This window comes from Oncorhynchus gorbuscha, linkage group LG04, assembly GCF_021184085.1.
Source record: "Oncorhynchus gorbuscha isolate QuinsamMale2020 ecotype Even-year linkage group LG04, OgorEven_v1.0, whole genome shotgun sequence".
In the NCBI taxonomy this organism is placed as follows: domain Eukaryota; kingdom Metazoa; phylum Chordata; class Actinopteri; order Salmoniformes; family Salmonidae; genus Oncorhynchus; species Oncorhynchus gorbuscha.
Window position 1 is genome coordinate 29658219 of NC_060176.1, and position 20782 is coordinate 29679000.

The 20782-nt window shown below is 44.7% G+C and overlaps 1 protein-coding gene across 2 annotated transcripts in view; it reads left to right on the forward strand.

The window, feature by feature from the left end:
• The first annotated feature begins 19293 nt into the window (after positions 1-19293).
• LOC124033947 (USP6 N-terminal-like protein) overlaps positions 19294-20782 on the forward strand; it is a 29286-nt gene continuing 27797 nt past the window's right edge. Inside the window, exon 1 of one of the 2 annotated variants that reach the window (XM_046346478.1) lies at positions 19294-19524. The gene's annotated coding sequence lies outside the window, so the exon portion shown is untranslated. The remainder of the gene's footprint in view (positions 19525-20782) is intronic. The other variant, XM_046346479.1, reaches the window with a different exon arrangement.

Below are 20782 nucleotides of genomic sequence, written 5' to 3' on the forward strand. Positions count from 1 at the left end.
AGGTGGCTTGAAAGCCAGTGACGTCGCCCGCCGAACACCGCCCAAACGGCGGAAGTCGTGACACACTCCAGCCAGCTGGTCAGTGCATGCTATGAGGACACAGCTAGGGATGCTGTCTGGGCCGCCAGACTTGCAAGGGTTAACACGCTTAAACGTTTTACTCACATCAGCCACGGAGAAGCACAGCCACCGGTCCAGGCCGCGTTGGTGGCACTGTGTTATCCTCAAAGCGGGCGAATAAGGTGTTTAGCTTGCCCGGAAGCAAGACGTCGGTGTGTGCAACGTGGCTGGTTTTCCCTTTGTGGTCTGTGATTGTCTGTGACCCTGCCACATACATCTCGTGTCTGAGCCGTTAAATTGCGACTCCACTTTGTCTCTATACTGACATTTTGCCTGTTTGATTGTCTTACTGAGAGACAAACATTGTAGTTATTATACAGCCATATTCCCAGTAACCTTGATATGGTTAAATGCAATGGTTGGCGCTTTCAGTTTTGCAGGAATGCTGGCATCTATCCACGGTTTCTGGTTAGAGTAGGTTTTTTATAGCCACAACATCTCCTATACACTTCCTGATAAACTCAGTCACCATATCAGTATATTTGTCTGTGTTGTTCTCGGAAGCTGCCCAGAACATATCCCGGTCCGGGTGATCAAAACAATCTTGAAGCATGGATTCTGATTGGTCAGACCAGTGTTGAATAGTCCTAAGCACGGGTACTTCCTCTTTGAGTTTCTGCCTATAGCAAAATGCCGTTTGATCTGATTTGCCGAAGGGGGGTCGGGTGAGGACCTTGTCGGCATCCCGGAAGTTGGAGTAGCAGGGGTTGAGTGTTTCAGCAGCCCGAGTACTGCAGTCAATGTGTTGATAGAACTTAGGTACCGTTTTCATCAAATTTGCTTTGTTAAAATCCCATGCTATAATAAATAAGGATATATGGTTTCCAGTTCATGTAAAGTTCTGTGAAGTTCTTTGAGGGCCGTCATGGTATCGGCTTGAGGGGGAATATACACGGCTGTGGCTATAACTGAAGAGAATTCTCTTGGGAGGTAATATGGTCGGCATTTGATTGTGGGGTATTCTAGGTCGGGTGAACAAAAGGACTTGAGTTCCTGTATGTTATCACAATCACACTATGAGTAGTTAATCAGGAAACATACAACCCCATCCTTCTTCTTCCCAGAGAGATATTTATTCCTGTCTGTGCGATGAACTGAGAACCCAATTGACTAGACCGACTCAGACATTATATCCCGAGAGAACCATGTTTCTGTGAAACCGAGCATGTTACAATTCCTGATTTCTCTCTGGATGGAAATCCTTACCTTGAGCTCGTAAACTTTTTAATCCAGAGACTGAACATTAGCGAGTAATATATTCGGAAGAGGTGGGTGGTGTGTGCACCTCCTGAGTCGGACTAAAAGTCCACTCGGAGTATCCCTTTTCAGCCTCTGGAATCAGTTAAATTGCCCTGGAGGGTACGAACAAAGGATCCGATTCGGGAAAGTAGTATTCCTGGTAGTAATGCTGACAATGCTGGTGAGTTACCGTCGCTCTGATATCCAAAAGTTCGTCCCTGCTATATGTAATACCACAAAAAATGTATGCGGCTAATAATGTAAGAAATAACACATAATAAAACAAATGACTGCAAAGTTTCCTAAGAGCTAGAATCTGGAATCCGTTTTTCAGGGGAAATAGAAAGAGAGCCTGTGATGTGACATCCTCTTCTTGACGTTAACAAGGTGACACTCAATCTTAACTCCTCCACATTTACTGAATTGGTTGAACAGTGTAGAAGATAATCTCCCCAACATGTTTTTATTTTCTCCTTGTCAGGACTAGGTTGAAACGCTGCTCAGGCATTCTGTAATGTATCTGTGCATTGTAAACGTGCTCGCTCTCACACAAACACACACAGCAGGATGATTTGTTATTGTGAGACAGGGATTCTGGTCACTCCCCACATCCCACCCCCTTCATCCTAGCATTGGACAGCCCACAAATCCATCCGTGTGTGTGTGTGTGTGTGTGTGTGTGTGTGTGTGTGTGTGTGTGTGTGTGTGTGTGTGTGTGTGTGTGTGTGTGTGTGTGTGTGTGTGTGTGTGTGTGTGTGTGTGTGTGTGTGTGTGTGTGTGTGCGTGCGTGCGTGTGTTTGTATACATGCATTTGTGCGCACACATGCTTGCATGCCTGTGCGTAGGTGTGTACCATTACCACCCCCCATAATAACTTCCCAAATCTTTCAGGCCTTTTCCACTGTTGGTGAGAGATTTTACGGTTTTATTTTTGGGTAGATCAATCTCTGTTAATAATTTTCCCCCTGAGTCCCATTCACCATCACCTAGCAGTCCCAGAGTTGGAGACAGAGCCGGGCTCTAACATGTTTAGACCACTGTCAGTCTGCCTCTTTACTGCAGCAATACAGTCAGATTGACAGGCTTCGGGGAACAGGAAGACTGAGCTAGACACAGTTAGCCAACATTAGCCCCAGTAGATAGGCTTCTGGTTTCCATGGAGAGGCTTTACGAGACTAAACTGAAAGTTATCTGAGTTATTCAGAAGTTGATTTGATTCTATAGGCCACACCTGCTTTCTACTTATTCTATCTCACTCTGCTGACACACACAGAGCCTGACCTAGGCCTACCTCAAAGCCAAGCATGGGACTTTCCTGATTTTGCTCCAGTAATACGTGATTGGTTCAATGATTTTAGGAGGACATGAAGAAATGTGTTGTACTATCCTTGGACATTGTTAATGCACTTACTAATGCACTTCCATGCAGTTTTGTATCTGGATAGGGATCAGCTGGGATTCAGTAAACATTAGAGCAGCTGTGATACCCCTCTGTCCTCCCCCTGACCATTAACCCCATCCTCACCCCTCTGTCCCTCACACCATCAAGACTGATGCAGCTATTATACTCCATAATTCATCAGAATCCTGCACAAATAATCAACTGTAGCAGGGAGGTTATTTAGACAAAAGTTTCACGTGACAATACACACACACATGGGAGTCCCCAGCCGTTCATAAGTCACAGTGTGATTCGGTTCAGCTCTCTCCCTGGTTGAAATGAATGTCACTGCTCTGAGAGTAAATAAGATTCCTAGGCTGTGTTAATATTACCCAGCCAGCTGGAACTGAAACCAATGACTTCTGGGCATTTTTCCTTCTTCTCATTTCTGTTTCATAGCATTGTGGAGGGTAATGTTATTGCTGTGCTAAATGGATAGTGTGCGAGGAGGCGAAAGAATGCAAAAAAATAGAGAATCGACCCCCCGAGAGGGACACTAGCTTTGGGTAGAGAGAGAGCGAGGGAGGGATCGGTGAAAGAATGGAGGGAAGGATGGAGGGATAGAGGGAAATAAGCCCACACCCACTCACTATAATATGAGCAACCCTTCCTAGTGTGCTCTATGTTCAGAGTCCTTGTGAAAAGGTTACTGCTACCTGGGTGGGTTAACTTTCTAAATGCAATCTGTTACAGTTACTAGTTACCTGTCCAAAATTGTAATCAGTAAAGTAACTTTTGGATTACCCAAACTCAGTAATGTAATCTGATTACATTCAGTCACTTTTAGATGACTTTACCCCTTAAGAGGCATTAGAAGAAGACAAAAATGTATGTTACCAATTGAACGACATCTATTGCAGGATAAATCAATGTTAAAGTGTACCTAGATGTCCATATATGGATGTTACATTTTTATTTTTGTAGGCTTCTTCTAACCCATCGCTTTCTACTACCTATAATAATACCATTAAACTATGTATTTTCATTCAGAAACAAAGTCTATCAGAATTCCAGTCATTCCAATAATTGCTATACACCTTGATCTTCAAGAATAGGACTTACAGATTAGCCTAATTGTTTTACCTGAGCCTAACCCCAAAACGAAGGACTTATTAGCCAGCCCTACTCTGTTGTTTATGATTTTGTTGTCATGGAGGACTGATTGGGCTCATTGACTTGAGTTGAAAAATAAATGCTGCACTCATGGAATGGCATGCTTTGAGCACTACTGCAAAATGCTATTTACATATGAAAAACGAACGATTGTTTATAGGCCTATTGTTTACCTTTTTGTTGGGGAACCTTTGGTATCTTGATAAGATGCAGCTGTTTTGAAGGGCAAATTCACAGATGAAACAATAACAAAATGGTTGCCGAACCTCTGTTTTGGTAAAAAAGCTGAGGGATTGGCCTGGAGAAATGTAACCACTCTCAGATTAATAGACAGAGATATAGATACAAGGACTGGCCATCCATGATATCAAAATGATTGTTTTAACCTTGTTATGAGACTATACAGTGTTTGTTTAAATTGACAATGTTTACAAACATTGGAGAAAATAAAGCTTATATTTGGGGTTCTCATGGGGTGTGACATTTGAACTAAGCTCATGGGGCGTTTTACAAGTTATATTATTCAAGAATCAATTGGATATCTATATAAATCCAAAAATGGATGTAGCAAGAACAGATTGTCCCTTTAAGTTTATCAAAAGTGTATTACTTTGAGCATGTGTCCATTAGGTGTATGGATTGAGCAATAAAAGCCCCACTTTTATTCCATAGGCTGGGATCCCCACTATGCAGCTGTTGCAAGAGCGCATTTTTCACTGGCTATCCACTGGTTTCAAAAACAATGATTGACAGGCAGCTTCAACTTTTTGAATTCAACCATTAGAGGGTTCAAATACACATTTCGATTTTTGAACAGCCATCCACAACGACCGCAATCCATAAGGCGCAAATGGCTAAATAAGAGAGCAGCAGTGTGGTTCACATCAAATCAAATTTATTGATATAGCCCTTCGTACATCAGCTGATATCTCAAAGTGCTGTACAGAAACCCAGCCTAAAACCCCAAACAGCAAGCAATGCAGGTGTAGAAGCACGGTGGCTAGGAAAAGCTCTCTAGAAAGGCCAAAACCTAGGAAGAAACCTAGTAAGGAACCATGCTATGAGAGGTGGCCAGTCCTCTTCTGGCTGTGCCGGGTGGAGATTATAACAGAACATGGCCAAGATCTTCAAATGTTCATAAATGACCAGCATGGTCAAATAATAATAATTACAGGCAGAACAGTTGAAACTGGAGCAGCAGCACCGCCAGGTGGACTGGGGACAGCAAGGAGTCATCATGCCAGGTAGTCCTGAGGCATGGTCCTAGGGCTCAGGTCCTCAGAGAGAGAGAGAAAGAAAGAGAGAAAGAGAGAATTAGAGAGACCATACTTAAATTCACACAGGACACCAGATAAAACAGGAGAAGTACTCCAGATATAATAAACTGACCCTAGCCCCCCGACACATAAACTACTGCAGCATAAATACTGGAGGCTGAGACAGGAGGGGTCAGGAGACACTGTGGCCCCATCCGATGATACCCCCGCACAGGGCAAACAGGAAGGATTTAATCCCACCCACTTTGCCAAAGCACAGCCCCCACACCACTAGAGGGATATCTTCAACCACCAATTTACCATCCTGAGACAAGGCCGAGTATAGCCCACAAAGATCTCCGCCACGGCACAACCCAAGGGGGGCACCAACCCAGACAGGAAGATCACATAATCAATGCGCTATGTAGATGTCAATAATAAGTGATATCCGTATTGTCATAAACTTCACCACTCGATCATTCATACCTCCAAGCGTTTATTCAAGTTGGATAATCTTTGGATGCCGACAGCGGTCGCACCATTGGAAGATATAGCTTGGACTGTAGCCTACAAAAGCCTATTCCTGCTTTTTTCCTGCGATCCATCAAACACATTTGGGATGTCATCAAAGTGGTCTCTGACTTGTGGTCAGACTTGCTCAGGTGGAACAAATTTAAACTTGCACCTTTTTTCAATGCTGATATGAATGTAATTGAGAAAACAGAGAAGTGTCAAAGATTTTATTTTCACAAACATCCTTTCTGAATTTAAAAGTAATCCTCGAAGTAATCATCTAGTTTTCAAAAGTATTTTTGCTTGTAATCCCCTTACATGTAACAGATTACATGTCATTTGTTACTCCCCAACCCTGTCCATATGGATACCTCTAGCTCCTTGCTAGAATACCATTCCCTCCCTCCATGTACCAAAGTGACCCTCTCAATCAATGCAGATCAATCTGTGAAAGCCTGTGTATGCAGGAACTCAGATGTCCGGGATTATCAGTCAGTCCATTAACCCAATCAATCAATTAGTGCCCTGTAGGTATTGACCTGTATGAATTCTTCTAATGCAGGAATGGACCACTTTGATAGGGGTGGGGCCACAAAAAAATTGAAACTCATAATGAGTGGCCGCAATAGCTTGCCGATCCGAGTACTCAAATCTCCCCCTGCCCCCCTTGCAAGCAAAACATTTTAGCAGCCCCCCTAGTGACAGCGAAGAGAGAGAAAAAAATAGTTTCACGTGAATTTCCGGCAATTCTGCACATTTTGCCATGTGGCGTAGAAAAATGTTGTCGTTTTAAAGCAAGTTTGCTCCAATTCTTCTCCTTTTGCCATGGGGTGTAGAGAAAGATTTGCAGTTTTACAGCTAATTTCTTTGCAATTCTGCACATTTTGCCATAGGATGGAAGCAAATGTTTGCAGTTTTTAAGATGATAACTGATGATCAATGGGTCCCACCCCGGTTGATAATTCGACCATGCTTAGATAGCTGGTCGCTAGACTAATTTATCAATCTAAATAAATGTAGCTGACATGGACTAATTGAGTGACTGCTGATGCATAACCAAATATTGTATTATTCTAACTCTACCCCCCCCCCACCCCAAAAAAGCAGCAGGCCTACAAAAGGGAATCCGCGGGCCTATAAAAGGGAATCCGCGGGCCTATAAAAGGGAATCCGCGGGCCTATAATAGGGCATCCGCGGGCCTATAAAAGGGAATCCGCGGGCCTATAAAAGGGAATCTGCGGGCCTATAAAAGGGAATCCGCGGGCCTATAAAAGGGAATCTGCGGGCCTATAAAAGAGGGGCCAGCAGTTGCCCATCCCTGAGCTAGCTAATAGCTAGTTACATTTCTCTCACGCTTATAAAGCCAAAAAATGATATATAGAAAAACAGCATATTACTGATCTGAAAGGTTAGCCGTGTTAGCCCAGTCGCTAGCTTATCCAGTGTCAGTGATACATAGAGCAATCATGTGCTGTCTATCTATGGGAACAACTGTAATCAGTTTGCAAGCAACATTGACAAAATTAATTAAATTAAATTAACCGTCATAAAATGTTACCTGTAATTCTCATCTCCTGTAGCCTAATTGTCGTCTCCGTATTGTCATACTTTACCTACATTTCAAGGGTTGTATATGCACTAAACTATTTTATATGTCAGCACTTAAAAGGCATGTACAAAATCTGGTATATGGTTTGCCTCATATTCATTGTCTACTGGTATCCTTTTAAATTGAGAACATACTGTACACTGAGTGTACAAAACATTAAGGACACCTGCTCTTTCATGACATCGACTGACCAGGTGAATCAAGGTGAACGTAGTGGGTTCGATCCCCGGGACCACCCATACGTAGAATGTATGCACACATGACTGTAAGTCGCTTTGGATAAAAGCGTCTGCTAAATGGCATATATTATTATTATTATTATTATTATCCCTTATTGATGTCACTTATTAAATCCACTTCAATCAGTGTAGATGAAGGGGAGGAGACAGGTTAAAATTAAAGAAGGATTTTTAAGCCTTGAGACAATTGAGACAAGAGCTGTGTTCGAATACTCATACAAACCACACTAACCATACTATTTGTGATGTAAAATGAGCATGCTTATTGGTCATAGTATGGATATAGATTTTCAAATGTTCCAAATGTTCGCCAAAATACGAAGTATACAAGCAGTGGACACTATTTCCGTGCTTTTAGGGCCCATAATGCAATTATTTAGAAAATGGGCGGGGCTTCACAACACTTTCTGATTTTAAGAAAATGGCAGAAAATATGCAGCAAAAATCCGACGAGAGCACATTGCTTCAACATATTATGACAAATATTAAGAAAATGTCGAGCAACGTAATAAAGTAATGTAAATTATGTTACAGGTCATGTTGGATGACAATTTGTTAGCTGCGCTAGGCACAGCATATAATTAAAGCAGTTGCGTGTATCTACCGGTGTGTCAGTTAGCTACCGAAAGTTAGTTGGATACTAATACATCGAACTTGCCAGTATATTAACTATGTGCTATCTAACTAACTACCCAACGTGTATTGACTTGATGAATCACATAATTCTTAGCTTAGCTAAGTTGTATAGTCGTTGTGCATTCTCAATGGACATTGTTAACGAAGTCGTAACATGTCTAGCTAGTAATATGTTACGCTAACAATCTAGCAAGAAGTTGCATAGCAACATTATCAACTTCCAGTAGTACACTCAACTGAAAGGATTCCGCTCGTTTACAGTATACTAAAACAAACTAATAGTATGTAGTATATACTCATTAAGTATGTATTATACAGTATGTTAGTATGGGTTTTTGAGCACAGCTATGGATTGTGTATCTGTGCCATTCAGAGGGGGAATGGGCAAGACAAAACATTTAAGTGCCTTTGAACGGAGTATGGTAGTAGGTGCCAGGCATACTGGTTTGTGTCAAGAACGCTGCTGGGTTTTTCACGCTCAAAAGTTTCCCATATGTATCAAGAATGGTCCATGCCCCGACGAATTGAGGATGTTCCGAGGGGGAAAGGGGGGGGATGCAACTCAATATTAGGAAGGTCTCCTTAATGTTTTGTACACTCAGTGTATAGCTCAACATGTAAACAATGCATGAGTTTAGTTAGTCCATGCTTCAGATGAAAGATGCCCATATGGCTAGTAAATGTAGTCCCGTGGCTGCATTGGTGATGCAAAATAGATTAACACAGTTGATATACTGAGAAAGGGTGACAATCAAACAAAACATATTGGAGATCTGACAACTAGACAAAAAAGGAAATGTATATTTGAGAACACAACACAGAAAACACAGACACATTACAGACAGAACCCCTTTACTACTAATTATGGTGCGCTCCGGGGAAGATAGGTATGTACTTGTTGGTACGCATTGGAGTAGCACATATTTTGGTATTACTGTATGTTGAGCATGGCGCTAGCCATGCCAGGGTTGTGGGTTTGTTTCCCGGGGCATATATTATTATGTATATACAGCATATTTTATTTGTACCCTCTGTCATAAGACATAATGTTGTCTGTAATATAACATCGTTGAAAACTCGCGATTTGGTCAAAAACTTACATCAGAGTGATGTAATATAATGGCGTTGAAGGAGGTCTGCAGTATTCTATAGGATGGATTGTTTCAGTGTCTTACACATACTGTACAGGTGCTCAGCATGTATGGGATCATCTTATAGTGATATGATATAATCAATATAACAAATAGTGTCATAAATGCTATTCCTTCCAAAGGAACGCGGGACCCCCCCCCCCCCCCCCCCCCCCCCCCCCCCCCTGTGGGCGAGCAATGCTGGGCACCCGAGGCCTAACCCCGGCGCTGGGGTCCGACATGAGCTGGGTCATAGGCCAGGAGAAGTGCTTGTTCCTCAACGTGTAGACCCCCACCCTGAAGCCTGAGGCTGGGCCACCTGTGATGGTGTAGATCCATGGGGGCTACCCGAGAGAGGAGCTGGCAGCCAGAAATGAGGTGGTGTACATCCGCTTCAACTAAAGGCTCAACCTCCTGGGATTCCTGGCTCTGAAGCTGCTGGAAGAGGGCTCACCTACTAACACTTATAAGTTCAGGTAGTCCCTCCCTGTTGTGGCCCTTTGTGCTTCCATTTGATGAACTGGAATATACTGTTGTAGGTTATATAATGACCTACAACAGTATAGCAGAAGATGCCAATCCATAAATTCTTAGTCCCATGAGTCAACATGACAAAGTGCAAACATGAAGAAAAAATGTATTTGTTTTTCAGCCAAGTTCCTCTTCTTGGTATTTTGCTGGCAGGTAATGTGCAAATAACCCTTGTGATTGAGACATTAACAAAGATGATTAGTCTACAATGAGTCTTTCCTCATCAGATTCCCTCATCCCTCGCCACAGTTTAAGGTGATGAGCATGCATAACTGCAAACTCCTGGCCCAAATAAGTTAGCACCAAGTTGGTATTGCAAGCTATCAATGTCTAAAGCAGTTTTCTAGCAGGTAGTTCATGGGTGTGTTCAAGTATGACAGTGGAGGCGATGTAGCCATATAACAAACTATTTACCGTACTTAACAGAGCTTTAAAATATTCATGGTATTTATGTTTGTACTTCCATCACCCTGAATATTTTAAAGTCAGTATACGTACCCATTAAGATGTGAATATTTAATGTTCTTTAATGCGATTATGGCTAACTGGAGGTGCCTTGTCTTGCTACAGATGCTGGGAGAAAAGGTTTTCTTTCTCGGCACGCTAGCCCATTCTTACACACACACACACACACACACACACACACACACACACACACACACACACACACACACACACACACACACACACACACACACACACACACACACACACACACACACACACACACACACACTCACACGATGGGAGCTTTTTCAGGGTGTAGCTTTTTCAGGGTGCAACAGTGTGAACTCTTTAAGGAAGCCATATGTGCACACACACACACACACACACACACACACACACACACACACACACACACACACACACACACACACACACACACACACACACACACACACACACACACACACACACACACACACACACACACACACACACACACACACACGATGGGAGCTTTTTCATGGTGTAGCTTTTTCAGTGTGCAACAGTTTGAACTCTTTAAGGAAGCCATATGTGCACACACGCACACACACACACACACACACACACACACACACACACACACACACACACACACACACACACACACACACACACACACACACACACACACACACACACACACACACACACACACACACACACACACACACAAAAGAGGTGATCCAAATCCCCTGTCCCATGTCCTATATCCGTATCCTGATCTAAAAGTGTTGGGTATTGGCATAAGCTTTCAGGTACTCTAGGTTAGATGGAGATTCTGAAATCGGAACAAGGATATGGAACATAGAAAACGAGGCCATGTCAGAACGGGATTGAGCCAGGCTTCTCTCATCTCTAATTGGTGTCCCAATTGTCACAATTGTCCCCCAGGAAACTACGGCTTCGTGGACCAGATAGCAGAGCTGAATTGGGTCCAGAGGAACATCCATCTGTTTGGAGGAGACCCCAATCAGGTCACCATATTTGGGCGGAGCTCAAGTCACACGGGGTGTTAAAGAATTCTCTTTTATCTGTGAGACATACATGTAGAGTTTGGTTGAGTCATTTCAGAGATTTAGATTTTTATGGTTGGTAACAAAAAATATCTTTGTGGCATCTTTGTGTTATCTGAAGGTGTGCAAAATATGCATTTCCTTCACAAGATGGACCAATAAACTTCTGTCCTATTCTAATCTACTCTACCCCCATAGATGGGATGTCTGTGTGGACCCTGATGATGTCACCGCTGGCTAAAGGTCTGTTCCACAGTGTGGTGGATATGTGTATAACTCATCACTGGAGAGGGTGGAGTCAGACAACCTGACCTGCCTCCGAAAACTCTCCATCAGTCAGATACTACGGATAAACACACATGTACACCCTCTCACACACAATATTGCACACATACACAGTCCACCAGACAGATACTATGGGTATATTGGATTGACACGATGATTTTAAAGTCAACCGTGCCAAACTTTCAGGTAACTGCCAAAATAGAGGAAACACTAACATAGTATCTTAATAGGGCTCCAGAACAGCTTCAAGGCACCTTGGCATAGATTTGACAAGTGTCTGGAACCCTATTCAAATCAAATCAATTTATATAGCCCTTCTTACATCAGCTGATATCTCAAAGTGCTGTACAGAAACCCAGCCTAAAACCCCAAACAGCAAGCAATGCAGGTGGGATGTGACACCATTCTTCATTCGAATTCCATCATTTCTCGTTAAGGGTGGTGAAAAATGCTGTCTCAGGCGCCGCTCCAGAATCTCCCATAAGTGTGTCAATTCGTTACTCGGCAAACGGAAGACAGTCCTCCCCTCCTTGATAACCTCCTGTCGAGGAGTGTAATCCTACCGCATAAAATGTCTTGCACAACTAGCTTGATTTGTTTTAATCAGATATTTACACATTTACCTTGGGATCCACCCCTGTAAACGTAATTTGTCTGATGCTCGAGTAGAGGAGCTTCTCATTTCATACAAGCTCATTTTAGTCGACATCCTCGAGAGAGTACAGAGTAGAGAGGACGCAGGAGTTGAGCAAATCTAATCCAGAAGATGTCATTGTATCCCTCATTTACTTGTGTTTTTTCAAATGTAATTTACAGCCAGTTACCTGTATTCTTTTATTGGCATTATCTTGCCACCAGATGGCAACTGTGCACAGTTCAACATATTTTGATACAATAGAATAGAGAGTAACTGTCATTATCTCGCTCTCTTTCTCTGTCCCTGCCTGGCCATTCCATGGAAGGAGTAACCGTCATGGAGGCCAGATGACCTAGTACACCTGCCAACAAAAGGGCGCTTGGTGGTGGACGGTCACGTTCTCCATGCCCCTCCCTTAAAAACGCAGAGGAAAGGAGGTGACTACAATGATGTTCCATTCCTAATAGGAAGCACAGAGCAGGAGACTGACTTCAGGTGAGTAATAATGGAATCTGTTCCATTACTCTCAAACTGCTGGAAGCAGAGAGGAAGGTGTAGGCAGTGAGAAAGAGGGCCCAGGTTTACACAGGGTCACAGCTGGCACTAAAGACCGGGAGGCCACTCCAAAAAAAATGTTGGCACATGGGGGAGTGAGGCAGATTCAGGATTCAGACCTGAGCCATCTCCCCGTGCTTACCGTGGCGAGCATGTGACTGGTCAGGCACCGTGCTATGGGGTGATGCGTATGGTGTCTCGAGTGAGCATTCACAGGCCGGTGTGCTCTGTGCCAGCGTCCCACATTTCCCGGGTGGAAGTGGGCATCCAGCCAGAACGGGTTGTGCCAGATCTGCGCTCGAGACCGCCAGTGCGCCTCCACGGCCCAGTGTATCCGGTGCCTCTGCCAAGACCTAAGCCTCCTGTATGTCTCCCCAGCCTGGTGAGTCCTGTGCCTGCTCCCAGAGCCAGGCCTTCTGTGTGTCTCTCCACTCCAGTGATCCATGGCACGAAGCCTCCAGTGATGATCCATGGCAAAAAGCCTCCAGTGATGATCCATTACATTTACATTTAAGTCATTTAGCAGACGCTCTTATCCAGAGCGACTTACAAATTGGTGCATTCACCTTATGACATCCAGTGGAACAACCACTTTACAATAGTGCATCTAAATATTTTAAGGGGGAGGGGGGTGAGAAGGATTACTTTATCCTATCCTAGGTATTCCTTAAAGAGGTGGGGTTTCAGGTGTCTCCGGAAGGTGGTGATTGACTCCGCTGTCCTGGCGTCGTGAGGGAGTTTGTTCCACCATTGGGGAGCCAGAGCAGCGAACAGTTTTGACTGAGCTGAGCGGGAACTGTACTTCCTCAGTGGTAGGGAGGCGAGCAGGCCAGAGGTGGATGAACGCAGTGCCCTTATTTGGGTGTAGGGCCTGATCAGAGCCTGGAGGTACTGAGGTGCCGTTCCCCTCACAGCTCCGTAGGCAAGCACCATGGTCTTGTAGCGGATGCGAGCTTCAACTGGAAGCCAGTGGAGAGAGCGGAGGAGCGGGGTGACGTGAGAGAACTTGGGAAGGTTGAACACTAGACGGGCTGCGGCGTTCTGGATGAGTTGTAGGGGTTTAATGGCACAGGCAGGGAGCCCAGCCAACAGCGAGTTGCAGTAATCCAGACGGGAGATGACAAGTGCCTGGATTAGGACCTGCGCCGCTTCCTGTGTGAGGCAGGGTCGTACTCTGCGGATGTTGTAGAGCATGAACCTACAGGAACGGGCCACCGCCTTGATGTTAGTTGAGAACGACAGTTTGTTGTCCAGGATCACGCCAAGGTTCTTAGCGCTCTGGGAGGAGGACACAATGGAGTTGTCAACCGTGATGGCGAGATCATGGAACGGGCAGTCCTTCCCCCGGGAGGAAGAGCAGCTCCGTCTTGCCGAAGTTCAGCTTGAGGTGGTGATCCGTCATCCACACTGATATGTCTGCCAGACATGCAGAGATGCGATTCGCCACCTGGTCATCAGAAGGGGGAAAGGAGAAGATTAATTGTGTGTCGTCTGCATAGCAATGATAGGAGAGACCATGTGAGGTTATGACAGAGCCAAGTGACTTGGTGTATAGCGAGAATAGGAGAGGGCCTAGAACAGAGCCCTGGGGGACACCAGTGGTGAGAGCGCGTGGTGAGGAGACAGATTCTCGCCACGCCACCTGGTAGGAGCGACCTGTCAGGTAGGACGCAATCCAAGCGTGGGCCGCGCCGGAGATGCCCAACTCGGAGAGGGTGGAGAGGAGGATCTGATGGTTCACAGTATCGAAGGCAGCCGATAGGTCTAGAAGGATGAGAGCAGAGGAGAGAGAGTTAGCTTTAGCGGTGCGGAGCGCCTCCGTGATACAGAGAAGAGCAGTCTCAGTTGAATGACTAGTCTTGAAACCTGACTGATTTGGATCAAGAAGGTCATTCTGAGAGAGATAGTGGGAGAGCTGACCAAGGACGGCACGTTCAAGAGTTTTGGAGAGAAAAGAAAGAAGGGATACTGGTCTGTAGTTGTTGACATCGGAGGGATCGAGTGTAGGTTTTTTCAGAAGGGGTGCAACTCTCGCTCTCTTGAAGACGGAAGGGACGTAGCCAGCGGTCAGGGATAAGTTGATGAGCGAGGTGAGGTAAGGGAGAAGGTCTCCGGAAATGGTCTGGAGAAGAGAGGAGGGGATAGGGTCGAGCGGGCAGGTTGTTGGGCAGCCGGCCGTCACAAGACGCGAGATTTCATCTGGAGAGAGAGGGGAGAAAGAGGTCAGAGCACAGGGTAGGGCAGTGTGAGCAGAACCAGCGGTGTTGTTTGACTTAGCAAACGAGGATCGGATGTCGTCGATCTTCTTTTCAAAATGGTTGACGAAGTCATCTGCAGAGAGGGAGGAGGGGGGGGAGGGGGATGAGGATTCAGGAGGGAGGAGAATGTGGCAAAGAGCTTCCTAGGGTTAGAGGCAGATGCTTGGAATTTAGAGTGGTAGAAAGTGGCTTTAGCAGCAGAGACAGAGGAGGAAAATGTAGAGAGGAGGGAGTGAAAGGATGCCAGGTCCGCAGGGAGGCGAGTTTTCCTCCATTTCCGCTCGGCCTTCCGGAGCCCTGTTCTGTGAGCTCGCATTGAGTCGTCAAGCCACGGAGCGGGAGGGGAGGACCGAGCCGGCCTGGAAGATAGGGGACATAGAGAGTCAAAGGATGCAGAAAGGGAGGAGAGGAGGGTTGAGGAGGCAGAATCAGGAGATAGGTTGGAGAAGGTTTGAGCAGAGGGAAGAGATGATAGGATGGAAGAGGAGAGAGTAGCGGGGGAGAGAGAGCGAAGGTTGGGACGGCGCGATACCATCCGAGTAGGGGCAGTGTGGGAAGTGTTGGATGAGAGCGAGAGGGAAAAGGATACAAGGTAGTGGTCGGAGACTTGGAGGGGAGTTGCAATGAGGTTAGTGGAAGAACAGCATCTAGTAAAGATGAGGTCAAGCGTATTGCCTGCCTTGTGAGTAGGGGGGGGAAGGTGAGAGGGTGAGGTCAAAAGAGGAGAGGAGTGGAAAGAAGGAGGCAGAGAGGAATCCATGGCACGAAGCCTCCAGTGAGGATCCATGGCAAGAAGCGTCCAGTGATGATCCATGGCACGAAGCCTCCAGTGATGATCCATGGCAAGAAGCCTCCAGTGATGATCCATGGCAAGAAGCCTTCAGTGATGATCCATGGCAAGAAGCCTCCAGTGATGATCCATGGCACGAAGCCTCCAGTGAGTAGTCATGGCACGAAGCCTCCAGTGAGGAGTCATGGCACGAAGCCTCCAACGACGGCCTCCAATCCGGAGCCTCCTACGACGGTCTCCAGTCTGGAGCCTCCAGCGACGTCCTTCAGTCCGGAGCCTCCAGCGACGTCCTTCAGTCCGGAGCTTCCAGCGACATCCTTCAGTCCGGAGCCTCCAGAGTCGGCCTCCAGTCCGGAGCCTCCAGAGACGGCCTCCAGCGAGGGTGCGCAGTACGGGGCCCGCAATGAGGGTGCTCAGTACGGGGCCCACAATGAGGGCGCCCAGTCCGGGGGGCCGCAAAGAGGGTGCCCAGTCCAGTCCGGGGCACGCGGCAAGGTTGCCCAGTCCGGGCCCACGACGAGGATCCCCAGTCTGTGGCCCGCTACAAGGTTCCCCAGTTTGGGGCCCGGAACGAGGTTTGTTTGGCGTCTTTTCAAATAAAAAGAAAATGTACACTCACCACGCTGCGCCTTGGTCCAGTTCTTTCAACAGCCGTGACAGGAGGCTCCGTCAAGAGGGTGTGATGCAATTGCGGAGCTTCGGGAGACTTGCAGAGGCCAAATCGAGCTCCATACCATATGGCTGTGTGCCTCCCAAATGTCATAAAAGGCTCTGTATGGTCAATTCGACTTCTACAGTGGCCATACAGTGGCCATACAGCATTTACTGCAATGCACCCCCAACAGAAGTCAGAGCATTCATACTTACCCACTCCTCTTTCTATTCTGGTTAGAGCCAGTTTGCACTGTTCTGTGAAGAAAGTAGTACACAGCGTTGTACAAGATTTTCAGGTTTTTGACAATTTTTCACATGGAATAGCCTTCATGTCTCAGAACAACATTTTAAAACGACTTTGTTTCCGGCCATTTTGAGCCTGCAATCGAACCTACAAATGATGATGCTCCAGATTCTCAACTAGTCTAAATAAGGCTAGTTTTATTGCTTCTTTAATCAGAACAACAGTTTGCAACTGTGTTAACATAATTGCAAAAGGGTTTTCTAATGATCAATTAGCCTTTTAAAATGGTAAACTTGGATTAGCTAAAACAACACAGAAGTGATGATTTCTGATAATGGGCCTCTTTTCACCTATGTAGATATTCCATAAAAAAAATCTGCCGTTTCCAGCTACAGTAGTCATTTACAACATTAACAATGTCTACACTGTATTTATGATCAATTTTAACGGTAGTGTATACTATATATATATATATTTTTTTTTTTTCTAAACAGTATTTTCCTTCTTCATTATTTTACCCTGAATTACAGTCCCCTCCTCTAATTGGAATAAAGTAATGGACAACAATAGTTAGGCTTCTACTTCCAGATTATACATACTATAAAATATTTTACAGACACAATATAGTTTACATTAGTTATCTTGTTTATTTGTTATTTTTTGTTCCACCCTTCAGCTCCCCTCAACCCCTCTCATCTATGTCTGAACACCATCCTTTTTTATTTCTATTTGCCATATATTTTTCAACTGTGCTGTGATGTCTCATAAAACTTCTGAACCTTTCTGTTCTTATAGTTTACACAGATTGCAAATTAAAGATACACATTTTGTGCTGAGAGCATTGTTAAGTTATTGATCGATTGACTTTGAGTTTTCAAATCACCCAGCAGTGCTATCTGCAGAGTTAGTTCCAGGTAAATGGTGGATTATTTCAGCCATTCCTGAACCTGCGACCAAAAACAAGCTACAAAATGTTTGTGCAGTAGCAAAACAAGTCATCTAATGATTCTGTCCCTTGTCATAGAAGAACTGGGACATTTTAAGCTTCCGGGAATTGTGTACAGATCCTTGCGACATGGGATTGCGCATTATCACGCTAAAACATGAGGAGATGGTGGTGGATGAATGGCATGACAATGAACCTTGGGATCTCATCACGTTATCTCTGTGCATTCAAATTGTCATCGATAAAATGCAATTCTGTTCGTAGTCTATAGTTTATGCCTGCCCATACCATAACCCCACCACCATATGGCACTCTGTTCACAATGTTGACATCAGCAAACGGCTTGTCCACACAACGCCATACACATGGTCTGTGGTTGGACATGCTGCCAATTTCTCAAAAACATTGGAGACGGCTTATGGTAGCGCATTCAGTTTTCTGGCAACAGCTCTGGTGGACATGCCTGCATTCAGCATGCCATTGCACGGTCCCTCAAATTGAGACATCTGTGTCATTGTGTTATGTGACAAAACTGCACGTTTTAGAGTGGCTTTTTATTGTCTCCAGCACAAGGTGCACCTGTGTAATGATCATGCTGTTTAATCAGCTTATTGATATGCCACACCTGTCAGGTGGATGGATAATCTTGGAAAAGGAGAAATGCTCACTAACAGGGATGTAAACAAATGTGGGCACAACATTTGAGAGAAATAAGCTTTTTGTTCGTATGGAACATTTCTGGGATCTTTTATTTCAGCTCATGAAACATGTTGCGTTTATATTTTTGTTCAGTGTAATAATAAACTACATTTATCAATCTGATTTATGTGAATAAATGCTTTAGCCCAGTTAGCAATGAGCAATCTGGAGGCCGGCGTCCATCAAGAGGTTATTTGCCCGTCGCCTCATTCACATGGTGCCCGCGATATTCCACTTGTGCATATCATACAAAACATAAAATTCGAAATGGGTGATGGACATTCACAAATGAACACATATCATCCTAAATGTAGAGACTGATTTACATACAGAATAATATGAAATGCTCTGAGACCAGGTTGCCTTATCAGTCATTGATCAATTCTGATGTAGTACCACCACTGCAATGTGTGCAATGATAATCACTTGTCTTTTATGTCTGATGTTCTATTTTGAAAACTATTCACACTTGCTCGTGTTGTACTCAGGTGGTATGCTGAACATCATGCCATGGCCTAAAATACAAGGTATATTGCAATCACTGATCAATGATGCTAATAAACACTCCGGGTGAATGGTTACAGGTCTATTGACACAAATGTTATATTTGATTTATTTTATAGTCCTGAAAAACTTGCTTGAGAGGGCTCCGTTCTCCACATGAGTACAACACTACACCGTGGTTGGTGTAAAGCATCCGCACAGCCAGCAGAGGGCGCCAAAGCACATAATAGACTTCACATCAGCTACCACTGTAGTGTACATGAGGTGAATCGGTTCGTAGAAACAAAATAGGACTGTAAATGCAGGAGGACTGTACCTTTAAGTCATCATCATCATCATCATCATACGACATACATATTTCGGTCACGCATGACACGCTGCTGCGCCTGCTCAGTTTACCACAGACGGTTCAGTGACAAATGTACCACTATCCCGTTAGATGTAGGAAGCCCGTGTGCTCCAGTGTATACCCACTGTAGACTTGGCGGCTATTGTTGTGATTCCGCGATTTGGGTGACAGCTCCAGTGGATCAAAAAATTCCAGGAGCAACCGAATAATGAGAAGAGGGATTTACAATATTTCTACTGCACGGATAGCGCAGAGAGAGACCCACAATAAAAGGTAACTAATAATCAATATATTTCCTTTATTGTTTCGCCATTTGTGTGTAATTCCCCTGATGACATAATGCTACATTATAGGTTATGAAAATGCGGATGAATGCAACAACACTTGCGTGTGCGGTCGTGTTTAGCCTTTTGTGCGTTGCCTGTATTGCTTTTCTACAGGCTACAGTTTTGCTGACAACACCCAATTAATATAATCCCCTTGGTATCAATGTAGCCTTTCTCTGTAGTGTGGCGAATATGGTTCTAAACAGAAACACTTCAGTAACTTGATTTCCTGCTTAGGATAGGATTCAATAGATGGATTTGCATAGGTTGCCCAGCGTAAAATACACAGGAACACATTTTCCTTCCTTTAAAAAAATAAGTATTTATTGTTTTGCAATATTATATATGCACTATCTGTCGTTGTGGTAATGCACAGTTCGTTGTGTAATGAATGCATGTGTGTGTGTGTTTTCATGCATGTTTGTGTGTTCCTGTGCATGTGCATGTGTTCCTAACTCATTCCATTTGCACCTGTGTATGTGTGGGACAACTTCCTCTGGGCATGTAAAGTCAAGTCAATCAGTTGGGGGCACGACCAGCTACCTAAACCCTCTCTGGTCTCTCTTCTGGCCTCTCTCCTGGCCTCTGCCCTGCCAACAGAGACATTCTCAGTAACTCCATATGCCTGCTATGATTTCAGACCACTGACCACATGGCAGTTTCTGCCAGACGCTTTGGATAGTATGCAGCACATTCAGAGCTTTATAGCGAGGATCGCCATCGCCCGTGTTCCCTCTTCTGAGTTTGTTATTCTGAAAGTAAGACAAAGAGATAAAGAGGTGAAGCTGTTCCCGACCATCAGCAGCCTACCATATTGGTATTGATGTCTCCCGACCTGAGTTTCTTTGGTTAGGACGGGTGTGTTGTCACTTTTTTCTTTTTGCCCATTAAGATAAACAAACAAATGTTAGGCTTACAAGGTGGAGGCCAGGAGGGTCAAATGTCTTTCTCCTTGTAGTCACAGATATCAGTATCTGCTGACCATGTAGTTCCAGGTGTCCTGTACTGTGCAGACATCAGTCGAAGCCTCAGTCATCTCCTCTGCTCTGTTGTATTTGTGCCAATGAGGGACCCCACTGTCTGTCTGGCAGACATGTGCTACATTCTCTACCTTACTGAATTATTCAGTAGGTCTAGACTGATTCACATTCTAGACATCCAGTCTGTCATGTTTGTCATTTATTGTCATGTCTTGTCCCTGTGCT